General features: G+C 39.1%; 1 protein-coding gene and 1 long non-coding RNA gene across 4 annotated transcripts in view; one reads left to right on the forward strand and one right to left on the reverse strand.

Annotated features, from left to right (window-relative positions):
* Positions 1 to 1,069: 1,069 nt before the first annotated feature.
* LOC138931784 (uncharacterized) lies at positions 1,070 to 3,793 on the reverse strand. Its single transcript, XR_011446678.1, has 5 exons — positions 3,570 to 3,793; positions 2,891 to 3,423; positions 2,447 to 2,488; positions 1,525 to 1,841; positions 1,070 to 1,110 (listed from the first exon to the last, which is right to left on the reverse strand). It is a non-coding gene; the product is annotated as an uncharacterized lncRNA (long non-coding RNA).
* A 63-nt stretch (positions 3,794 to 3,856) lies between these two features.
* The window catches only part of Myo10a (Myosin 10A), a 75,018-nt gene continuing 52,862 nt past the window's right edge, over positions 3,857 to 26,012 (forward strand). For 2 of the 3 annotated variants that reach the window (XM_070292872.1, XM_070292876.1), the window contains exons 1-4: positions 3,857 to 3,943; positions 4,370 to 4,499; positions 5,119 to 5,406; positions 5,863 to 5,899. The gene's annotated coding sequence lies outside the window, so the exon portion shown is untranslated. Of the gene's footprint in view, positions 3,944 to 4,369; positions 4,500 to 5,100; positions 5,407 to 5,862; positions 5,900 to 26,012 lie in introns of those variants that run through there. The other variant, XM_070292875.1, reaches the window with a different exon arrangement.

Here is a 26,012-nt window from a genome sequence, read left to right on the forward strand (position 1 = left end):
TTAAGAAAAGTATAAATATATAATGTATATTTATATGATGTACGTTTGAGAAAAAACATTTAAATTTAATTTCGTGCATTATATAATAATATTGTAATATAGAAATGCAATTTGAAAATTGTTTTTTTATATATATTGTAAAAGAGGAAAAACTCAGAAAGAAAGTTAATAAAATTTTGAATTGTTTGCTATCAGTTGCAATGGGTTGTCATAAAAACAGAACGCGAAATTATTAATGAATAAAGATTTTGTAGAATAGATTATAAAATGTAACATTATTTATACGAAAACTAAAGTCATAACGATTATTGGCCTAATTTTCGATTGTATGAATGTCGAAGAGACCGGCGGAGCTCAAATCCCCGATGTGATCCCGCTGCCATATAAAAGTCACGTTTATTTCAGGGCGATAATGCTCGTAATCCAAATATAATTTTTGTCAGAGGGGCGCAATAACGGTTGAAATCCACCCTGTTTCACAAACGCGTCTCGCTGGTCCCTATGTGTTAGCGGTCTCGTCCCGAAATCATAGGAAAGCCACCCCTTGTTACGATCGTGCTTTACATCCCCCGAAAACTTAATACGAACTCGAAGGCACCCCGTACGTACTTAGGGGCGGTCTATCGCGGTTACCCCAAACTTTGTCCCGCGTGGAACTTATTGCCCCATCGACTCTATATTTTCGAGAATTATATGGCCAAACTTGCGCTTTATATTTTTTTCTATAGTCCAAGAAATCCTTAAAGGGTACCCACGGTATTTTTGTATTTCTAACACAGAACGCGAAGAAAATTGTCAAAACTTTTTAAATATATGAAAATGTGAATATTTAAACTTATACACGAATATTTTGGAATATTCAAAGCATCTCTCGATTCTAAATTTTGACAATTCATTTTTGTTTTGCAAGAATTTTAATTACTTTTATGCTTAGCATGTATTTTTTATTCTTATCCAAAAAAATTATTTAAAAAAAAATAATGACATTAAACTTTTTTTTCTAATGTTCTTCCTCTTAGCTGTGTTCAATTAAGTAATATTGACATTAATTGAGATTTCTGACTCACCCGTACGATTGCGCAACAGCGGATTGTAGTATACATCGTGGATCTGCAACATAAAAAAATATTTAAATTATAAAATCAGTTTCAAAAATTAATGTTTCTGAAAGTAACTAATATGCGTAAACTAAATTTTTCATTTGTTCTCTAAACAAATGTGTAATTAAAAAATTACGTACAATCCTTACAAAAAAATTTTTTTCAAACTTTTATCAAATATGATAAATAAAAGTTTAATTTTAATATAAAAATAATTTAATTAATTATAAATTTTAAATATAAAATTTTTTATATATACTTATATGAAAATATCAATTATATTTCAAGACTTCAGATATTTTTTAAATATTTTATACAAAATAAAAAAATTTCTGTTAAAATACTTTATGTATAATATGTGTTATAAATATATTAAATCGATTAATTATTATTAAATTAATTAAATAATAAATAAATTATTTACCTCACAGTTGTTCCGTCGATGCCCGATGCCTCCCTGGGCCTCCTCCTCCTCTCGTGTTCATCCATTGTTCTTTCTTCATGACTCGCGTGAAATTGCGATATTCGCGAAAATACTGTTAATTACGATTAATTACTCACGCACTGATCGGCCAATCGCGCGATACTTTGCGACACTCCCGGTTTAATTACACGCGAGACGCGCATCTTATTATATTTCAATGAGCAATTACGTATTCGACATTCGACAAGATTGTCACTCGACTGTGAGTATTATTTCTTCTATTGAATAATATAGGCTCGAATTTCAGAGCAAGTTTACTATGGCGTTATAATATAAGCGAATAAATATATGGTAAGAGTGTCAAAATTAAAGACAAATGTCTGCAATATTCTAAAATGCAATATTCTAAAATATCTTGTCTCGCACGAGACATTTCAATTAAATATAAAATACGTTTCAACATATTACCAATGGTGTTTGATATGAAAATTTTACGGGGATAATTGTTAAAGTATCTAATTAACTACCATTGTATTCATGAATTAAAGGTGTTACAATGCTGTTGGATTCGAAGTCGATTCATTTTATACACATAATTAAATTTCTTTAATAATCGAAAAATTTCAAAATAATAATAATTTCACTTTAATATCGCGCGATGTTACATGAATTAGATTAATAACTAGTTAAGACATATCGTGTCCGAAAATATATAATCGTTATTTATTTATTATACGCGTGATGCATTTCCAACACATAAATCGTGAAATAAATATATGTATTGTTAATGAACAGAAAAATTCCAAAATAATAATTTTTATAATATTCTTCCTTTAAATTATTTATCGACGATTTATATATACATTTTATAATATATGTTTATATTTATATAAACATATTAATTGTGAGATTTCTGACTCACCGATACGATGCGTAACAGCGGATTGTAATATACATCATTGATCTGTAAAATATAAATATATCTAGATTAAATAAAAGCCATTGTTCAAGAAAATTACTATTTCCGAAAGTAAATGTGTAATTAAATTTTCTTGTATTTTAAATAAATATTTAATAAAAAAATTACGTTCACTTTTCACAAAAGAAGAGAGAATCTTTGAGAAATGTAAAAACTCGTATAAAATATAATAAAGAAAATAAAAATTCTAATAATCTAAATAATTATAAGATTTAAACAAGATACATATATATATATAAATTATTGTAATTATTTTATTAAATAGCTTATTATTTTATTAAATAAAAATTAAGTAATAAAAATCATTATTGCAGAGATAAACGGGCTATCAGAAATTATACAAAGATAAGGAGCAATAAATATATGTTATACATATATTGTGTTCACCTTACAGTCGCCCCCTCTGTTACTTGACGCCACCCCGGGCCTGCTCCACCTCTCGTGTTTATCTTGACATTCCGATATACACACTGTCAGTCACAGAAAATCTATAATATACGTACAATATACGGAAACTACAGACTTTCACTAATAACTATGTATATCGGAACATATTCGCTGCTCTCTCTCTCTCTCTCTCTCTCATGGCACTGGCACTCGCACACTCGAAGATACGGTTGATTAGGATCGCGTGCGCATTAATCGATAGAACACGGCTATCACTCGACACTTTTCACGGCAACGGTTCCCGGAATCGCGCGTTTCATCATGTCGCGAGCGGAATTTACGCGCGAAAACTACGTCGTACGATGATCTTCGTGCTTCTCGTCCGCTCGGATTCCTATCCGCGACGTAGAAAGCCCGCGAAATGAACCGTTAACGGTCTCTATGCACACTTCATGTTAAACAACCGTTGCTAGGATACGGGCTGCATATTGGCGGGAATTACTTGGTCGCGCGGGTCGACCAAGTAATCCAACCTAAGGCCGATATTACATTTGTCGTACGACCAACTTTTTAAGCATATTGATTGGCCGCAAAATAGAAACTTTCTCGAGTCCCTAGAAATTAGCTAATCAATGCGCTTGAAAAGTTGGTCGTACGACAAATGTAATATCGGCCTAACTCGATCTTAACTCGCTTCGCAATAAACGATCGGTGGCAGATTACTCGTACTGATCACGAAAAATATATAATAGACGACTTTCGGTATCTCCGGGCGATCACGTTTCGATATTAATTACGATCACTCGTGCCACTGATGTGAGTTCTCTCGCACTTCTTCGTCTTCGTCCTTCAATAACACCGAACAAGTACGGCGGCACGTACGTATATACACACCGCCATATCCCGTCGCGCGAATGACAACAAAGCGACCTCACGTGAGCGACAAGCGCACTACACGTCGTAAAAAGAATTAGAGCCAAATAATCCGGGATAGGCGAAAGGTCAAGGTGCGTTGCCGCTCGCGAGAAATATTTGACGCTCTATAAGACAAAGGTATTTTTTGAATTTCGTATCAATTTTTAATAAACCATCCATGTATTTCTTTCGCTTTACTTTAATCTCTCGAGCTCTTGCGATTCGTATAATATTATCGCGCTTTCTCAACAGAAAAAAGTGATCGACCAATTGTAGGTTATAACTGCGGTAATTTCGGAAGAATTATATGTAAATTGGCGAAAGATATAGAACGTGGCACGAGATATATACGATTCATCATAAAGATATGGGATTAAAATAATAATTTATAATTATCATTTATTATTCTTTCGCGATTTATATGTCGAATGAATAACTCGCGAGAAATTAGTCGTCGATCGCAACATGTAAAAGAATCGCGCGAAGAGAATTATTCCCATGTATAGACATGGGAATAATGGCGTAGTATGTCTCTTGTTAATAATTCAATATTGTATAATTCAGCTCGAGCGTCGACCGCCGACTGCCGAGTCTCGCTATGGAATGTCAAGGACCGGCCGGGCGAGCCGTGAAATGTAAACAATAGCGTGTTCCGTATGTTTACGTATGTATACATATCGAGACCCGCACGCAGGTAGTGTATTATTATCCTCCAAGACAAAAATATGAAAACGTTATAAAAATGTTTGTTTTGAAATTTTTCCGTTATTTACTAATATATTTATTTCGTGATTTATAGGTATGTTGGAAATATATTGGTAGTTCGTTGCCGCCCGCCGATAGAAACATACGTACTTTGATACGTGTAGTCATTAAAAAGAAAGAAAGGAAATACATCGTGGGTATAATAAATATCGATATACTTTCGAACACGATACATCTTAACTATGTTATTAACCTAATTTATGTAATGTCGCGCGATATCAAAGCGAAATTATTATTTGGAAACTTTTCGGTCATTAAATTCGGTCATCTTTGTAACGTTTTTAATTTATACATACAGTGGTAATTAATTACATACTTTAACAATTGTCTCCGTAAAATTTCGATATTATACATCATTGATAATATGTTGAAACGTATTTTATATGCTATATTTGATCGAAATGTCTCGTGCGAGGTAACGTATTTTAGGATATTTTATTCTGCAGATATTTGTCTTTAATTTTGACACTCTTATATTTATTCGCTTATATTATAACGCCATAGTAAACTTGCACTCTGAAATTCGAACCTATATTATTCAATAACAGAGATAATACTCGCAACGAGTGGCATCGCGCGATTTTTAAATGTCGAGTGAATAATTTCTTGTCGAAATATGATGCGCGTGTCGCATGTGATTAACGCCGGGAGTGCCGTAAAGTATCGCGCGATCGATCGATTAGTGCGCGCATAATTAATTGTAATTAACAGTATTTTTGCGAGTGCCGTATTTTCGCAAAAACCATAGTGAAAAGACAATGGATGAATATGAGAGGAGGAGGAGGAGGAGGAGGAGATGCAAGGAGGGAATCGGGTATCGGCGGAGCAACTATGAGGTAAATATTTTATTTATTATTTAATTAATTTAATAACAATTTAATTAATTTATTGTATTGTAATGTATTATACATAAAATGTTTTATGAATTCTTTTTATTTTGTATAAAATATTTAAAAAATATCTAATGTCAAATAATTGATATTTATATATATATATATATATATATATATATAATTTAATATTGTTTAAAATTTAAAATTTATTAATTAAATTATTTTTATATTAGAATAAAATTTTTATTTATCATATTTCGTAAAACTTAAAATTAAAAAAAAATTCATTTTTCGAGAATTATACGTAATTTTTTAATTAATTATTACTTTAGAAAATAAATATTATAAAGTTTAGGAAACAGATAAAAAATTTAATCTATGTATAATAATTGTTCTTTAAAATATTAATATTTTAAATACTGATTTTTCTAATAATTTGGATATATCTTTATTTTACAGATCAAGAACAACAACTCCGCTGCTGCGCATCGTACCGGTGAGTGTGAAAAATCTTTTAATTAAATATTATTGTTTTAAATTGCCAAAAGTTAATCGAGTCAAAAATAAATAGGAATAAGCGGAAGATTAGATGTTAATATTGTAACATTGAAACATGAATTAAATAATCTTGCTAAATAAAAATAATGAAATAAAAACAATATACTCATGTTGGATACAAAAGCGAAAGAAGAAAGTTTCAATTATCTTACACAAGTTATCAAGTCAAGTATTAAGTTTCTAGAAACAGTTCAATCAATAATTTCGACAGCTTTAAATTGTATCCTGCGTACAATTTGTCACTCTCCCGTTGATAATTCCTCTTTCGCGAATAATTCGCAAAGATGGTCAACGTCTGGGCGGCGCGACTGATGACCGAATAAAGGGCAAATAAATTAAGTTAATGTGTACGCTTGGCACTCGGCCAAGTAAGCGCAATCTCCCTGTCGGCCACTCGCGTTAAACGGGTCGAAGATCCTTCCTCCTCGCGTCATTGTTCGATGGAATTTGTAATTTAGATTGATACCGGGTTGCCCCGATTCTCTCTCCGATCCCTCGTCAGCGAGCAACGCTTTCGAGAAATCGTCTCGTCGCAAATCGCGCCGTCAGTGCCGCGAATAATTCGTCGCAAAATTTATGACACTGCGCAACAATACGCGATGGCGAAACGTTTCGGAGAATGCGTTCCGATAAAGTCAACGAGCTCTTGCAATAGACAAATAACTGATACGCACGTTAGATAAAATCGGATCCAGCACGTGATAAGATGCATGAAAATGTATCGTGGAACGAGAAATAAGTGAATGGAGAAAAAAGAAAATTTTTCACGCTTATCCAAAATATAATATTTTATTTTCAGCAAACTAATTATTTTATCGCAACGATTGATCCGCAACAAAAATTTGGATATTTCTTTCCGTTGCTCTTCTAGATTTGATTTCAAGATGAATACAAAAATTATGAGAAGACTACTTTTAACATAACAATATCTTTTCGCTCTTCGACAAAACATTTAATTTACTGGTATCTCGATAAAGGTTACGCTATAGAAAAGAGGCTACAAGGGGAGGATTGATATAAAAAATTAATTTCATGAAATTAAATCCGAAACATATAACATATATATATATACACGGAAAGAAATACACATCCAAAATTTTTCGATGCGGATCAATCATTGCGAGGGGAAAAAAAAAATACATTTAATACATAATTTGTAAGAGCTCCGTTTATTCGATTGTAACTTTCGGATCTTAATATCTAAAGGTCCTCGCGAGAGTCTCGAGATCCTCGCAAGTGTGACTCGCGTTCGCTCTCGCACCGCGGGGGAAAGCCGGTTTGCGGTTTCTCGCGAAATTTATGATGATTAAACGTTCGGTCCGGTTGGAGGTGCGACGACTTCATTGACCTACCCCGCATCCATCGCGGCCTCTCCTCGGACAAATTGGATTATGATTTTACGCCGCGTCGTAACTATGTGAACGACCGCGCTGATTGCCGATCGCGCCGACAGAGACGCAGATACATATTACCGCGAGTCAAACGGAATTCTCCCCGATACTTTAGCGCATCGTCACACGTTAACTATTAACAAATAGACTTTTCAAACGGATGATTACAATGAATAAATATGTACGGAAACGGGCATTGGAAAAAGATTTAATAAGAGAGATTGGAAGCCCTCCTATATAATAATTCTTTGACATACGCATTTCGAAAACGCTAAAATTCGGAAAAATTAAAAACATCGATAATTTTTAAACATGTAAAAGTGAGCAAAGAACTGGTCATTTATGTCGATTTATTTTACTTAATCATATTTTTAAATTATACGTATTACATTTTGTATCAAAAATTTTTATATATTGCCTACTACATTTCGTTTTCAAATTTCTTTTACTATTTTTATCTACTTTATCATCTTGCATTCAAAGATGCAAGAAGAATACGTTTGTACGGATAATAGTGTAACTGATAACAAGTGGCTAGCTAGGATGCCCGCTATTCCTCTTACCATTTTCACTCCTGTCCCTTTTCCCTGTCGCCTAATTTTCGGTTTGCCAGAGCCATCGTCGTCGACCAAGGATATAGTTCTACCCTTCGATAGTCCTTTTGCTGTTTTATTTGTCGATATTTTGTTCAAATAATCTCTTCTTATTCCGTGATTTCTACAATTTTATTAGAAAGTTTGTTAGAATGTATTGCGTTAGTCAATTTGCAGATTGCAAAATCATATTTAATATTACCATGCTTATATTTTCTTCTTTGGAAATAATAGATTTTAAAGAATTATATTAAAGGAGATGAAATATTTAAAAACTTTTGTCATACATTTTTATGAATTGTATACGATAATTATAAAGTAACAATATATAGTATATAAAAGTTCAAATACAAAGCTGTAAATTATATATTTAGAGATATAAAACGAGAGATACAATACAAAAGAATAGGATAAAGCCATACATTCCATGAAAATAGAATTTATGTTGGTGATAAATTTAGATACGTGTGAAAAACATCGCCACGCGAAAAGAGATAATTTGCATCAAACGATAATCTCGACGTAATTACCGTATTTATGGCGCGTTTCTCAACGTAGATCGATTCCCGGTAACTTTCGATTGCCACACCCGTTATAATCACACCTACAGACTAGGGGATGAAGGTAATTAATTGCCATGGCAACACCGAAAGCGTTCGGATTCCTCTCGCGCCGCGAAAACATCTTTCGGATGCTGTGATGGGGCGGCCTCGAAATCCTCGAATTTGCTCCATCTTCGGCCTTGATTTTATTTGGACTTTTGATTAAATTTAAATTGATATTTTCTATCGATTTTATCGAATTAATAATCGAACGTATTATGCAACCGCACGATAAATAGAAACGTTTCTGTAAAATAGTTTACGGGCCGCAATTATTAAAAGAGTAAAACTTTTTCGAGAAACAATCCAATTAAACTTAATTAAACTTTTAATAAGAAGATATTCTCGTATAATCTGTATGGAAATAAATCAATTCACATGATGTTTTTTTGTGAAACAGACGATAAAAAAATACACGAAATTTTGTTCAATTTATAAAATAAAAAATAGAAATCGATAAGATTCTATATATTATAAATAAATATAAATAAATTGAATAAATAATGAGCAAGTAAGATTTAATATCTATACAAAATAAGATTTTAATATTTATAAAATAAATATTTACATTAAAGTAACGAGAGATATAGCAGCCCTATACAGATGAAATATATTTATAAGTATCGTAATGTGCTCCGGGCTGATCAATCTACGACCGATTCGATCGATTCCGTTAAGGAAGATCCGCGGGATGATCACCATAGGGTATCACCACCATTGGGAGGAGAGACTCGTGATGGAGGAACAAATCGGAGGAACAATTCCTAACAAATAGTCGTTTTCTCCGAGGGGCGCCGTGCCCCGAGACTCGTTTAACAAGGTGTCGGACGCCCTGGAACGCGACGCTTTCATCTCGACCGACCGGGAATCGACTTTATGTTCATCTCGACGAGACACTTGCACCCGCAAATCCCGAATGAGTGACGCGCGTGCTCGAATTGATATTACCATCGAATACCGTGCTTTCGCGAATTAATTGACCATGATTTGCATCGCGAATCGGTGAATATTGTTGACTTTTGTCTGGATGCGTCGTCTTTATTTAATGTATGCAAGATACGTTTCTTGACATAAAAAAGCAATAGCTTGTGTGAAATTTAAGGTAATTAATTTATAATAATTTAAAAGAGATGTTTATTATTAACTAAATAGCGACGATTAATATAAGAGAAATGTTTGAGACAAACGTAAAAAAATTTTCCGGTTTTTTTAAATGGCTCTTATTCTAGATAAAACACAATCTAAAACACTTTAAGGAGAAGAAACAAATGCGTTAATATTACTAGAATTCTCATTTCCATAATATAACGAATTGTAGCGCAGTTCGAGCACAATGATTGGCGGATAAAAAGACGAAGAGAGGAATGAGAGCGGCATATTCGGACAGAACAAAGGAATAGCCGAGACGGATACAAAATTAAAATAAACGGCGGCGAGAAATCGCGTTGCAGCTCTCATTCTATTCTTTTTCTCCGTATTTTTCTCCTCGCTCTTCTCTTCTCTCTTCCCCGGCGCTTTACACAGTGCGTTGTAGATTTTATTGTGCTATTTAAGCGTTTTCGCGCGACGCGAGATGGTCGATGTCTCCGCGACAATTTATTTTCTCGTAAACAACTAATTTACTCGTAAAATCTCTCAAACTTGTTAATTAATTCTCGATAATTCTCTGCACGTAAAATAGATGAAGAAACAATGCAAAAAAAAAATATATACAGTGTAATCTTAAATTTAATTTTCCAAATATCTCAAAAATTGCAAGATATTAAACAGGACGAGGAACAAGAGTAAAATCATTTCGCGGTTGATCGAGTATGCTCAAAGGGTCTCTCGTCACTGTCTCGTATTTTACTCTTGTTCCGGTGCAAAATTCTCGATTACGCGGACGCAAACGCGAATAAGCCCTTCCCACACACACCGCCATCTTTTTACGATGCCTCACCCGAACCCTTTTTTCCGCTCGTTCTTTCGCCGCAAACGAACGTGCACGCTCTTGCGTATATGCGCGTATACGCTTCGGTACAGAAAAATAACAAGGATACTCGCTATATAATGAAGACCTCAAGGCGCCGCGCCTCGACGATAATTACAGGGAGCCACAACCTTCTAAGGGCCTAAATGTTAAACGTTATACGCATCATCTCGACACTACACTACGGTAGCTTTTACGGCAACGCGCCATCTCTTTCTCTCTCGTTGTTCCTTCCACTCGCTCCATTTTCCACCTGGAGGCTCTCATCGTATGCCTAGTTTTAAGGACGATCTCCATCGTTCGGGATCAGGTTTCAAATGCTCTCCTATTTACATAAAAATCAATGAAATTTAAACTTTAGACGCAGACTCCGTGAGAGAAACAACTTTCAATAGAAATATATTTTTTATCCATTCGCAGTTACATATTACGTAGAATCGCGTCCCTCGTTTAACGTTTCATTTCTCCATCTAAAAAATATTCATTTAATATCCACTTTGCAATACCGTGAGAAAGAGAGAGAGAGAGATTAATATCCTGCCGGTGAAAATTGTCCTTTAAAGTCTCCGCCGCGCATCTCTCGCTGTAATCACGGTTCAGCTTTTCACGAACGCCGAGAGAGCCGCGGGATGGACGCGATTTCTTCAACGTAGTCTCTTTAATAACGCTCAGCTCGCGGTCGAGGAAGAATGAGTCGGGAAGCGGGGATCAGAGAGAGAGAGAGAGAGGCAGGACAGGACGTCCGACGTTGTCGGGATGATGTTGCGTACACGCCGCTCGTTATCCGTCAGCGTAACAATCGTGGAATGAAGACGTTACGTGCGTTAGGAAGATGGTCCAGCGGCCGTGGGCGAAGAAGTTTTAATTGAACGGGCTGATTTGCGCCGCGCAAATAACGTCTTTAGGAGGCATGCTATGTTTTGCGTGCGATTCGTCGTGTTGCGGAGTCGGCATCCGCTAACATAAGCCAGGTATTCTTCCGTCTCTCTCTCTCTCTCTCTCTCTCTCTCTCTCTCTCTCTCTCTCTCTCTCTTTCTTTCTTACTCATTCTCTTTAAATCAGTATTTGAAATCAACACTCGGTTAACTTTTTTCTTATAACAAGATTGTTGAAAGAAACAGCTGATATCGCGAAAATATTATTTAAATGGGTACTTCTTTGTCACGTATCTTGAGTAATGTCTTATAACATTTCGAAGAGAATGCTCATTCACCCTACTTTGTATAAAATTATACTGAAAGTTTCTTCTGTCGCATGATTCATATAGTATCGCATAAATTATCATATAAAGAGGATGACTTTTGGCTCTTATTAAAATAAATCAACATAATAAAAGTCGCACAAACATATATGACTTTGCATAATGAGTATGATGATTTATCTGAATACACGCGCGATTATTTTAGGCGAAAGGAGGAAAGCATGAACGTGTAATTAATGGTTTGTGCTTTTCGGTATTCGATACTTTGAAAATTCCTCAGTGCTTCAACAACGATCGTCTTAATGGCGATCGGAGGAAGCTTCTATCATTTTTTTTTTTTTGTCTGCGTAACGGGTGTCGTAAAGCGAGGACAATAAAAAAAGAGACTACGAAATTTCACGGTGCGCGAGCCGCATTAAAGGGCGACTGAGGGATCGCGGGCGCGCGAGCCCGTCAATTTAAAGTTACAAATTCAGCCATAAAAGGAGCGCCGTGAAAGCGGCCCGCTGGTTTTAAAAAACGAGGTAGAACGAACGGGAGGAAGTAACACGCGAGAGCGAAAAAACGAAAGTCGAGACGAAGGGGAGAAAACGAGAGAGATATACCGTATTTTGGAAAGAATCTAAAAATAAAAAAAAAATCTTGTTTATTACTTAATTATTATTGCTACGTCAATATCAATTATTAAACTAATATAACATTCGTTATTAATTATCGTTGAATAATAGCCACCGTTCGTACCTGATAGAAACTGATACCGAATATAGACGGTACGGTAAAACGCTTCATCGATAACCGCGTCGCGGCGTCTAGCCGCGAATAATCGCTTCCGGTCGTATCCGCAAAATTTCGAGCGCGCCGAGCGATACAATCTCGGCTGCTCATAAAGTAATAATCGCGAGCTCGGAATTCAGCGCCGGCGAGAGCAGGCCATTACGACTCGCGAGACCGCCCTCGAAACGAACGAACATGTGGCGTCGCTCGGGGTTGTTTCGCGCCCGCGCGCACCCGGGGTGGCGCCGGGTCCATTCGGACAGGAGCAACCTCCTGGCGGCGGCGGCGGCGGCGGCGACCGGTGAATCAGTACCCAAGGTGGCCGTAAATCTGTCCCCCAGAGGCAGAGAGCCGGGAGGAGAGGAAAAGCCCGGGCTACCGCCGGCGACCATCCTGTCATCTCACCCCCGCGGCCTCCAGCCCCGTCCCTCTCCCCGCCGCTCTTTCTCCCTTTGCGGTAACCCTGCGAGGGATCGTAACGCGCCGCGGACAAGTGTTATGATATGGCTTATAAGTGAATGCCACCCTCTAATCGGAATATACGAGCTCGATTGTCGCGAGGGTGGAAATTCGGTTGTTGTTCTCCTACCTCACCCTCCCCTCCCCCCTTTCCCCCAACGATGTCGCGCGGGCCTACGTTTGTCGGTTCTTCTTGATTTTTCATGTAACACGCGTTGCGACATTTTTTTTTTTTTTTTCGAGCCACCTCAATTGTCTGCCTTCTGCTCCCCCTATTTTTTTCTCCTTTTCTCTTTTTCTCTCTCTTCATTCCGTTTCTTTACATGGTCTGTATATTTAATATGCATTTTCATTATAATATTTTCTTTATTCTATCTCGGTGTTTCTATCTACATCTATTTTTATAATATATAATGTCTGCCCGTATACCATCGCAATATTTTTGTTTTACATCTCATTTCTTTACATATATAAGAAAGAATTTTGTAATTTTTCTCTGCGTGCTCTAAGGGATTCTACCCCGGAGTAAAATAAATTTCTCTCTTTTTTTTCCCCCATTTCTCTCTCGCACATATGCGCGCGCTCTCGCGTATTCCTTTTTCCGTCTTTGTTCTTTCTGTCGATTTTTTTATATCTTCTCTGACTGATATTGTATGCCATTTTTGCTTTATAAATCCGACTTTGTTTTCTCTCGCTCGAATATTTATTTTAGTATCAGAGATGTCTAAGAAAAATAATAGTAAATATTTTAATTAATCGTAACTCACAATTTGTAACATTTAAATTTGAAAAGTAGATTTCTCGATCTAATCTAAACTCTTATTATTCGAGAAGAAAAAACCTTGAGAGAGGACGGTGTTAGTTTTGAAATTATTTTCGGGGACTCGACTTATCAAATACGGCACGACCACGATTTATCTCGGTAATGGCACAGTGAAGTGCGTCAAATCGGAGCTCAAGGAGCTGTGATCCGCGTGTAATTCGGCCGAGCGAGTGAAGGGATCGCGGTACGGGGGTGGCCAGGGATTGGAACGGTGCCATCTATCGTTCTATTTGTTAGCGGGCTTAGCAAATCACCCCAACGAGCTTAGCGGGTACTTGGAACGGGGGTGCTAAGCCCTGCCTTTTGCGCGTCGGTCCACGCGAAACGCCACCTTTGTGATATCGACGCTAATTCAGGCTCAAGGGCTATGAAATGAGAACTGAATCCCGTTACGTCCAATACAGATACAATAATCTCGGATGTGTAAGTTCGTGTATGATACGTACGAGAACTCTTTCAAGTCTCAACACTCGTACAATCTTCAAATTTTTCAAATCTTCTCTTCATCTCTCTGGCATCTGCATCTGCGCATCTGCTCCTTATATATCTCGGCATATCCTCTTCTCAGTTCTTGTTTATTCTTGCCATTTAGAGATTTCTTTTTTCGCGTCAAGTCTTCAGACATCCGCGAGAACTCGACGAGAGTTCTCGCGCACGATCGTCCGAAGGCTCGCGTGATAGTAATTGACGGCTCGGCGGAAACTCTCCTTGGGGTTGGAAACCGGTAACGAGGCGAGACTTTTACGAGAGAGAAACGATCCACGGACTCGGATCGGCCGGATGATTCGCTCTATTTGCGTTTCAATACCTGCTATTATACGCGTCGCCGATTATATATACGCGTGTGTGCGCAAGAATAATTTAATGCCGATCGTTACTATATCGCCGCGCGTGTTGCGGATCCTGTAATATTAAGATTCTGACGTACCGCTCGTGGGATTTCACGTGTCTTCGAGCAACAAAGAAATATCGCGTCGAAACGATCGTTATGCCGAGCCGATTTAATTCAACATTTCGTGGATTGCGAGCAACTTGTATTTATCGAATCGTTTTACACGGTGAGATTTAGAAAATTGATTCAGAATTTCACTCGACGAATTTTTCAACTTTTATACGATATAATACATTTTTATATTTATATTATATTAATTATCACGAATTTCAAAATCAAGTTAATAATTAAAGATGCGCTTATAATACATTATTTTATATAATTTAGCTATTTTGTAATCACATATAAAAACACACAGACAGATTGAAGTAAGAGATTATTTTCACAAGTAATAAAATAATAATTTATAATATCAAAGAGAGATATATAAAGTATATCGATGCCAAAAATATATCTGTGATATCGGAAGTAAATCTATCGAGGCATATCTAGAAAAAAGAAGAGAATAGCGGGCCGATTCTTACTGATTTCCTGCGAGCGTCAGAGAGACACGAAAGCGATATCGCGTATACGTATCCCTCGGGGGTTGCGATGGTTATTTTTATTTATGAGGAAACCACCATGAAAAGGGACCCGCCGCCACCGCCACCGCCGCATCTCGACAAACCCCCGTGGCAATCTGTTGGGATTTCCACAAGTTGAATTCTCTCGGTCGGCATGCCCGGGGCGTGTCGAGACTTAACGATAATCGCGTCTCTTTTTTCATCGATAATTTTCTTGCTCTATCAAATCTCATCCGAGCAAAAGTTTTTAATAATAGCGCGCTGTAATATTGGACGATCTTTAAAGTCTCGATACATCGTGGACTCTTGGTTCTTTAGAAGGAAAAATTTTGTGTTTTTAATCTTTACATTAATATAGTTCCGTTATACTTATCTGAAAATATTTTTATCGTAAAATGCTTCTCTTTTTTTTCCTCTGCCTTTTGCAATTCGCGCAAGCCTCTTCATTCAATATTGCCGCGAGAAACAAATCACGCATCATCTCGTTATATTTATCCTATTTTGTTGGCTTTACTTCGCCCTCGTCTTGTATTCGCGAAGGATAATCGTTCGCGAAGAGCAAAAATGGCGAGCTCGACCTCGAAGCGAGCCCGTAACGCGCGTGTGTCTACGCAAACCCACGATCGTGGAGGGTCGTGGAGAGCTCTGGTTGCGTAGCCCGCGGCCGAAATCCCACGGGTCCCATAACGCAGTTGGGGGAGATCCTTGGCTGTTATCGCGTACCGATGCCCCCGATGCCATATGCACGAGCGGTTACGCGTTAAAGATGCGGTGTGCGAGCGACGCGCGTTCGAAACGCATTTTCCGAGGTTGAACCGATTCACGGCGAGACGGAATGTCTCGATTTTAGACTGTAAAAGTATAAAAGAGAAGACCTTACAAATATGATGATTCCGTCGATAATCAACGATGATATTGAATCATGCGATTGCTATTTATTTAGGTGAGAAAATGAAATGCAGGAAGAGTTTTAAAAATACATATCATTAATAATAATATTTTCTTCTCACACTGTGTGATCAATTGTTTAATGAATAATAGAAAAGATGCAACAAAGTTTAAACAATTTTTTTATTAAATTACGATTGCTTAATACTGAGAAATTCAATTGCATATAATTTCTATTTTAATATCGTATCTCTAATATAATTGTGATGATGATTATATAGAGAAAATTGTGATGATGATATACAAAAAAATTTTTTTAATATTGACGATCAACGGAAAGAACTGCCAATTACAAACTTGTGATAATCCACAATCATTTCGCAAAGTTAAACGATTCGAACAAATTTTGGGCCCCTTTTCGAAAAGTGTACTAAAAGAGAACAGCGGTAGAAAACGATCCGTTCCGCTGCTGTTTTACGATAATCGTAAAACGGATTCTCCGAGAAAGGGGACTACGAATCCCAAACATATTTTCGCCAGGTTAGCAAATTGTCCGACTCCTCGCGGTATCGCAATTGGGGCCGCCGCCCGCTGTGATCAAAGACGTCCACGGGGATGTTATCCATGCGATCGCATGGACTTTGGGATTGCGGGGAAAAAAGAATGGCGAAAAGTAAATCCAAGGAAATCTCGTCGACATCCTATTCACCCTCAGCTGTATTGTAACCGTCGCCAAGATATTTATACGCATTTCATTCAGCTAGATCTTTCAAGTGTCCATCTTCATACATCGTATATTATATAGTTATATTGCTTAATTTATTATAAATTTTCAGAGAGAAAATATATTATTAATGTGATGTATACATTTTTATAAAATTTATATTTATATATATATATATATATATAATCTTACGATTATTTCTAAATATATTTTGCAAATATAAAAAGCATTGGTTTAAATTTGAAATACAGAAAATAATCACGCATAATTACAGTTATCATAAAATTATTACAATATTGATCATAGTATGACATTCTTCGACGAAAATTATTTCGTTTACTCGAAGACAATTGTTAACTTTTTTTCCGTTAAAGGGTTAACGACATTTTCCAGTGATTTCTGCGTCCGCTAATTATTTCCTTTGACTAAAGTGACTTTGCGCAGAAAAGGAGATTCTATCATTTCGGGAAAACTGCGACCACTCAACGTTAGCGGGATTATAGGTGAGCCAATTTAAAAGGCTAATTCCCGGACGAAAGTCAACGGGACTGTGGAAGAAAGACGGGGGTGCGACGGGGGCGAAGGAGGAGATAAGGTTTCGAGGGAGGTGTAGGAAATTAGGCTGGCTGCTTTTTTAGCCGCCTCGCGAGGGTGGCGTGATTCTAGGGCGACCCCCGAGGGGGGAGGCGAGGGATCGCGCCGAAAAGTAAACCAATTTCGTGGCTTGTTTAAAGCCGTAGGCAGAAACGCCACGCGGTCCCCCGAGTTATTTCGCGTAGGTAACGCACCGTGAAATTACGATGATACGCGAATCAATGGACTTCCAGGGTGGTAGCGTGACTACGCGTGAGAGAATTTTCAAAATCGATCGCATCAATTTCACTGGCTTTGTCAATTTTTATCAACGGCATTTATAGATCCGCGATCTTTGACGCTTCGCAAATGTAATCCATGTATAGTGTTTCAAATTACGCGGCGAAAATATTACATACTTAACGTTGACAATCAAAGTCTGAGAAAAATCTTCCCTTCCATGAAATTGTCTTTGGCATCAGATTGACAGATTTAATCAAGCTTTGTGCCACTAACAAGTTTAATATAAAAAATTCTATATTTTTTTCTTAATTTCATCTATAAATGCAAAACAAAATTGCTGGCTTCTAATCTGGAAAATTGGATATGCAATTTTGAAAAGTGAAAAATATCTGATGAAAAACGCAAATACAGCGTGGCGGATGAACTCGTCGTCGATGCCGCGTCATCGATGGACGATTCTTCTCGTAGGAAATATTCGTGGATGATCGTGCCTATTTTGCGGCAACCCAGATACAACGGAGGGTCGAGAGAGCCACTCGACTTTCCCATTTCCTCGACAAACGAGCGACGTCGTGAAACGCGCGAGGCGACAATGGGGGTCGTCATCGAGTTCACCGACAATGGACGCCGCTCCATTGGCAGCCGCGTTCCACCGGAAGTCGGGGCTAATGTGTTTGATCAGGACGATCCGGCGGAACCGGCGAGAGCGCGCCTCGTTAGCGTATAATCGATATCCGCTTATAGCTCTCTTCGTCCGTCGATGCGAGACGCGGACGAAAATTGCGAACCGTCGGCATCTTCCGCGAGAATTGACGCATCGATATCAGATGAGAAATCTGGTCTATTTAGTTATCAAGAAGTATTTAGTATCTCGATTATTTTAAATTATCAGGATCCCAGATTTTCACGGAGAATCTTTCGTCGCGCAAATTTTTTTGACACATTGAAAATTAATTTCTCACGGAAAAGAATCTCGACTCGACGAGTAGTCTCGCTCTTCAAATTTGTACGTTGAATAAGTTTCACTTCCTGCCCGCGTATCGAAAACGATCTTGGGCAAACAGAATTGAAGAGGATAGAACTACGCTTCGTATCACCTGGGAATAACGGGCCTCAAGAACTATTGAGGAAATCTTTCGTCGTGAAATCGTATCCATATAAGTACATCGCACGTAAAAAAACGCCAAGATCTGCTCGATTTTGCGTTGGCAAACATCGGAACGGACAACTCCCGAACCATCGTCCACGTGTCATTTATCTTCCATCGAACCGCTCGAACCCCGAAACGAAAACCGCCCCGATATTGCCGGTATAAGACTCGCACCAGCACAAAGGGAGAAAGGGGGAGGGGGAAGGATGAAGAGAAAGAAAGAGCGGGAGACTCCATTAAAGCTTAAGTCCCGTGCGAAGCGATGCGTCATTGAGATACATGAGTATCTTCGTAATAATAATTCGTCGCTCTCTCGATACGGCGAGCCACCCTCGGATAGGGTTGGCCGAGGGTGAAGGAGGAGGAGACGGAGAGAGGGATCACGACGGAACGGCGGTATATCTCTGCGGATTACGAAATATGTTCTCCGGCGTATAATCCGCGGGCGCACGCTCGCGTTGTCCCGGGGGCCGCCGAGGATTATCGTTTGCGATAAGCTAATTTTTCGGCTATACGCCGGGGGAAAATTGGAAATTGGACATGGCGTCGCGCTAACACCGACACCCCAATAACGATGGTAATGAGAAGAGGAACGCGTCTTTGTCCATCCTGACTATACGTTCCCGTATTTATTATTCCGCGAGAGATGTCGTATTGATTTATCTCTGAGAATGTCGTCGAGATATCGATATCCTCTGACTTTCGATACATTCGATCGAGCCACGCGTTAATTAATTAGAATCGGCTTATTCGACGCTTGCATCTCTAATCTCTCCGCATCTCGGATGTTGATGCCGAGTCGATGAAGCAAACTCGACGTATTTCTCTCCGCTGCCGCGTAACTTCCGCGTTGGCGGCATCTTTATCGCACTCGTGGGAGCATTGCGGCCGGGATGTACATCACCGCCGCGATATTCCGCAAAACGCGCGCATACATTTCGCTTAACGCTCCTTCTCCTCTGCGATCTCTCCTTTCCGCCCGCGAAAGCGCGCTTTATAAGCGCGGCGAGAACCCCTCCTTCCGTCTCTCTCGCTTCTGGGAGCAGCTACATTCAATGTGCCGGCCATATCTCAGCTACGGGAGACACTTTAATGAAAAATCATACCGCGAACCCACGTACCGCCGGGTATAAAGCGGATATTTCAGTCGAAATGAGATTTTAGACAGGAATAAATATATATAAGGAGCGTCGCGGAATGTTTTACGTTTCGAAAATTCCTTATCCACGTTTTCGAAAATTTATAACGCTCTTTCTAAAAGTAATATCTTTAAGCTCTTGTTGCGACAACGGCTATCAACAATAATTATCGATCGAAAAGAAAAAAGATATTAGTCAAATTTGAAAGCTGTATGAAAATTTAATTGACAAATTAATCGTGTTAAATATCATTAGACACATTAAAGATGGTAAAAATTATTGCTAGCAGAAATAATATATACTTTCGCACAAGCGAGACATTAATTAACAAGATTTGATAAAAATGTGACGGCAATTTCAATCCGGTTAACTTCAGCTCCGAGAGAGTAATTCTATTAGATAGCGGCGTAAAGGGTTGAGCGAGATGGAAGGAACGTGGAAGGTCGGGGGCGGCAAGAAGGTAGGAGGGGGGAGGGGGGAGGGGGGACAGAAAGAGCTCCACGGAAACTGTGGCGGGGGTTTGTACTGCCCTCTGGGGCACCCTCACGCTAACTGGCTGCGACTGTGGCACGGGCCCCTTTACGATTCCGACTTAATTTATGTATCATCCGAGAGTTAAGTAATTTCTCCTCACGAATTATCTCGGTCCTGCTGACTGAACGAGTTTCTCTTTCCTAAGATCGACGCGGGATGAAATTTCGGCAAGGAGAGAAGAGATCTTTGCGCGCCACCGCAAAATTGGGTTCTTCCATCAATGGCTTAATTATTTAACCGCCGAGCTTTGCGCTCGTCGAATTTCTCTTCATACCGGAAGATTGTTTGAAAATAAGATGATATTTTCTTCAAATAGCAAAATTTTATTTTTTCAGAGAAGAATTTCTTCGAAAGGGAGAACATTATATGCGGTTAGAACGTAAAGAGAATTTTAATATATTGTTTTTTTTAATCAGATTACAGGGAAATTGAATTAATTTTTACGAGAAGGAATAATTTAGCGAATTCTTAGAAAAAGACAAGTTTAAGTTACTATTTTACATTTACATATAATTTCACGAAAGATCTACTCCAATAATATCAAGCTGTTTCTCTATATTAAATTTTGATAGGAATGCTCCTCTTCGTTCTTACATAAACCTCACGATTCTTCTTTCATTTTCGCGTGTAACATCGCGTTGCAATCGTTAACAATGATTGATCGACGCGTTTAACAATATCCTAGAATGAAACCTTCGAAGATACATCATATATTCGAGTACTGGACATAATTAATTTAGTGATAATTATAAGAAACGGAGTATGTCGGAATAATCGAGCAGTAATTCGTAGTAAATCCGTGACAGCATTCCAGGTTGTTTACGGACCGAGATCGCGGCGTAGTACGGCGGTATACGCGGGGCGGCACGGCCGGTTAATTAAAACGCGAGAAAGTTCCGCGGCGCATGCGGCGAGAGAGGAGAAACGAGTTTAAATCTGTTTCGGTGCGGGCTCCAACGAGAGAGCGCGCGGCGCCTTAGTGACTCCCTCGTGCACCGTTTCCGCCGTGACTACACCCCCAGCACTTTATTACGAGTCTAATCTGTCTCGGCGCGAGACGACGGCGTCGTGGGGCGGTGGGCTAGAGGGGCGGGGGGGGGGAGGGGACAAAGGCAGGTATTTAACCCCGGAGCTAATTGCCTGCTCTCGAGTTCCCCGGCGGGAAAGCGCGGACGGACCGTCTTAAGGATGCTGACAGCAAACGGAGCGCTCAAAGAAACTCCACGGACTCAGCTTTGTGTTTAATCGCGTTTTATATGAACCATAAATATCGATCTCTTTTGCCTCCTCTATTAAAGTTAAATACGATACGAATAATATAATTTGAAAATAATACTCTATTTATTCTTTTATAGTGCACGTTTAATGCTAGATAGAGTGGAGGGAATATACAAAGGGAAGAGAAAATGCGAAACGATAACGTAATCAGAAATTTTATATATGCATCAACGTAAAAAAAAAAAAAAAAAAAAAAGGCAGAAATTTATGTATAATAAAAAAAATATTAATTAAATGACATAATTCATTTATGAAAAGGAAAGATAGAATGCAAGTATCAGTCGGGCCTTATTCGGCGGTTCCTTCAAGCGATGAAGTATCGAGCTCGGTTCCGAAATCGAGCGCACTCCGTCAGAAGGGTATCGCTCACCTGCCGGATTAAGTTATTTAGGGCGTGACGCAACGTCCTTAAATGATTTAGGCATCGCGAGATCGGGATCAGAAATTGCCAATCCTCGGGATCCGCGAGACATATGGCGAACGTATAGCGCGGCCCGCTGCCCGTTTACGCTCCGTAATTGCATCTTGCGCCAATGAGCAACGAATTATCGGGTAATATATTACCTCAAATTATATAGATGATAACCGGCGAGACATTACGATCGGCACTTTGGCCAGATGGGTCGGTGGAACGGTACGTTCTCGGTGGCCGCCGCGGTCGCGGCATATGGGTCTTCTTACTCCATAAATATTCTGCAGCTTCCTCCCGATTTCGCTCCGGAATCGAGAGAATCGCCGGGCTCCTTATTAGCATCTATCGCGTTTCAATGCAAGCTGTAGTACGAAGAGCGTTTTCGCGTAGCGTTCGCCCGGCGACAAAATTCGCGTGAAATTTTTCGCGACAAAAATATCCTAATGTTGAATCTCGTGATATAAATCTGTAAACTGTACGCGATACGATACAGCGAGCGATAATACTGATTCCGTAGATCTCCCTCTCTCGTTGCAGTACGAGATACACGCGTCGGGCGAATAATTGATGAGTAAAAAATATCGCGCGGGCGGATGAAATTTGAAGTAAAATTCCACGGGAGGGTAAATAAAAAAAAAAAAAAAAAAAAAAATCTGAGATTAAACGCGAATTCTCTCACGCGAATTTATCACATCGTCGGTCTGGGCGCCCATAAATATATTTCTCGATAGTCATTTTCGCTCGATTCTTTTTTTCAATTTATTCACGCGAAGCGTGAAATAGCGCGTTTATTTCGCGACGATTATAGCGCGCGGCTAATTTCCACCGAGCCCGAAACCATCTCCCCCCCTCCCTTACCACCCCTTTCGCCGGTCCACCTCTCTTTTCATCCCCCATCTGTGCACGGCTAACTTCGTTAATGTATAATCCTGTGCGACTCCCATGGGCTGCGTCGGCGTGATATAAAATCAGTAAGCTTTAGTAAATTTCGTTTAAACAATCCGGTAAACAATTTTCCGGAGCTGTGCGCGGCTAAGTAACGGCACCCTGGTGGCACCTGCGTGCCTCTGTAATGCTTTTTACCCCCTCCCATCCTCCCGCTCCCTTTGTCGTTTATCCTTTATCGTCTCGACACTCTTGGCTGGCAACTCCGCGCGGCTTCGCCCCACATCTCGAAGATGTCACAGAAAAATCGAGATAAGAATATTATAAAGCGTTCTCTAAACTGATAAGAAAATATTATTATTTGCGTTTATTATCGTATTATTGTGTGTACGAAATAATAATATACGGAATAAGGGAGAGTCTTTCTAACGTGATGAAAAATGATGATGCCTTTTAAAGTGTAAGGGTTGGCAAAAATATGAAAAGAATCTTCCAATATCATTTAAATAGTTTGATCTCGATAAGAGTCTTCTATAAAGTACATTTAAAATATATTTCGACCGTTCTCTTAATCACGAGTAGTAAATCTGGCGATCCGGCGACGCGCGACGTCGAAAGGAAATACCTCAATCTAGTTGTGACAAAATCGAACGTCCGTAAAAGATGCGGGCCGCTCTCATCGCTTCTAATTTTCTCGGTGACAAATTTGAAGGGAGTGGATTTGTGGGGTGGAGAAGGGGGGGGGGCGGTGGCCGGGGGTGGCGCGCGCGAGTTTCGGGACTTTTCGATGAAATATCGACGCGTCATCGATACACGTAATATACATCGGACACAGAGTGTCCGCTGATGCATTTTCATCATAAATAACGGGCGCAACGGCGAATAAATAAACGGCCGGGCATGATCATCGTAACTCACAATTATGGCGGCTCGGTTTTCGCGCGGCGCGGCCGATACGCGAGGCCGCTACGCCCGTCACTTTTAATTTCGCGACCGGACCGTTTGACACGTTTTGATCTGCAATTTATGGCCGCGTTCGATATTTCCCGGGAGAGCCGCCCCGATGATTTGTGCCTCTTTCTACGGAATTTTAAGCCGCCGCCAATGGAACAACGAGCCGCGCTTACGCTATAACGTTACCGTTTAGTGATATATGTATTTAATCCGTGAGTGCTCCGAGCGTGCAGCTAAAAATATTTATTTGTATCGCGCCGCGAAACATCGTCTTGTAGCAGAGTTTCTTTCCCATATTTGTACGAAAGATCCGAAACGTAATTTATATCTACTATAATTTGTAAGATTCATTTTAAAGATACACAGATATGCACGTCTTACATATATCACAAAATAGAGCTATATTTAATATCTCTCTTAAATCGATTGAATAAAAATGCCGTAGATTAAAAGCTCCTTTGTCCCATTGACCGTGACAGTGAAATTTCACAGAAACATTATTATACATATTTATAAGATATAATTTTTGAAGACTCTTTCTATTTATTTTGGATTGCTATACACTTGGGGAAAAACTCAAATATTTTTCCAACAGAATATATATTGTATATAACTTTATCTTGAACGTAATATTATAAGACATATTTTAAAAGATTATTGATTGAAACAGCCATTGTCAACTGATTTTTTTATAAAATGCATTTTAAATTATCATTGAATTTGAAATAGCTATTATTAAATTTTTTTTTTTTTTTTTATATGATTTGCTATTCTATATTTATAATCGAGGCCAATTATAATTAATGATATTTATCGCTTTCCAATGATATACAATTTATTGCTTTGCTGATAATATAATAATTCTATTTAAAAAAATACGATATCGATATTTTTTATTCGACACTACCAACAGCCATATTTGGAATATTACAATTATATATTACTCACGTTTCCTCGATCTTTTGAAACATGCATCGACTTAATCGAAAAACTGAGCACGATTGACGTCGTACGATCTCCTGCTTGAAATCTGTATTATCTCTCGTATCTCTGGCGCAGAATCACCGCGATCGCGAATGGACAGATGGCCGCCGGTCCCGGCAAGGACCAATGACAGGTTGGTCCTGGACACTGGCAGCATTTCGTGGTTCATTTGCGGTACCCAGGGGTACCATCTATTATCGAGGGTCGAGCCGGCGCGGCCAAAGTCGATTTCCCCCGTCCCGAAAGAGGATGGAAAAGGGGGTTAGGGTAGGATACACACGTTAGGGGGCCGCTCGAAAATCTATACACGGAACGTGAGGGGGTTGTTTACACGACGGAAGGGCGACTCGATTTAATTCGGTGATGATTTTTTAACGAGACGAGCTGCGCGCGACACCTCGGAGACTAGGCCGTGATTTACAGCACCGATCCCGCAATGGACGGAGGAAAGGACGAAGGAACGCGACGCGGGCACAGGCGCGAAATAAATAAAAAGCGCGGATTTGAGGGGGTTGATGCAAAACGGTAAGCGACACGTGCGGAATACATACGTGATCGTTGTGTCTCTCACACACTTTCATCTCGACGCTCTTTCCCATTGTTATTCGCCGAGTGTCTCTCTTGCGCGGTAATACGGATAAAATACAAGGCAAGAGGAGGAATAAAATCTTTCCTCCATGAATATATATAATAAACTATTTCTTATATAGATATATATTTTCTCTAATTAATAAAAAGATACGCGCCCATGAATGTTTCTACTTGTCGCAAAAATATGGCTTTATGTTAATTAAGAGATTTCCAAACGATTTGAAAAGTTTCGCAAACGAGCAGCTGGAGATTAAATGGGATGCTGGACAGATCGCGCGGAGATATTACGATCCTAAACGCGCCAAATGGCAGCGTCGGATAATCGAGCGTGAAATTTGAAAATTTTCATTATTGCCGGACACACGTTAACTTCCGCCTGACTGAGCGCGAAATGGAATTTCGAATACTGCTGGCCGCGCGCGCAGCATG

This window comes from Polyergus mexicanus, unplaced genomic scaffold (genome assembly GCF_030449975.1).
Source record: "Polyergus mexicanus isolate NDT 795.1 unplaced genomic scaffold, iyPolMexi1.0 SCAF_3, whole genome shotgun sequence".
In the NCBI taxonomy this organism is placed as follows: Eukaryota; Metazoa; Arthropoda; class Insecta; order Hymenoptera; family Formicidae; genus Polyergus; species Polyergus mexicanus.